Source organism: Aplysia californica, unplaced genomic scaffold (assembly GCF_000002075.1).
Source record: "Aplysia californica isolate F4 #8 unplaced genomic scaffold, AplCal3.0 scaffold00009, whole genome shotgun sequence".
In the NCBI taxonomy this organism is placed as follows: domain Eukaryota; kingdom Metazoa; phylum Mollusca; class Gastropoda; order Aplysiida; family Aplysiidae; genus Aplysia; species Aplysia californica.
Window position 1 is genome coordinate 152,443 of NW_004797279.1, and position 242 is coordinate 152,684.

The window sequence follows — 242 nt, forward strand, 5'->3', positions numbered from 1 at the left end:
AAAGGAGACAATTTTAGAGAAGAAAATGTTTCGGTCGCTACCCGGATTCGAACCCGGGACCTTTGAATGAGAGGCCAACACCTTAACCTCTAGGCCACGAGAGCCCCCTTGACTCTCTGTGATGAAACTGTCTCTTGACTCTATGTGATGGAACTATCTCTTGAACTCTGTGTGATCGGTACTATCCCTTGTCTCTCTGTGATGGAACTTCCTCTTGACCCTCTGTGATGGAACTGAGTGCG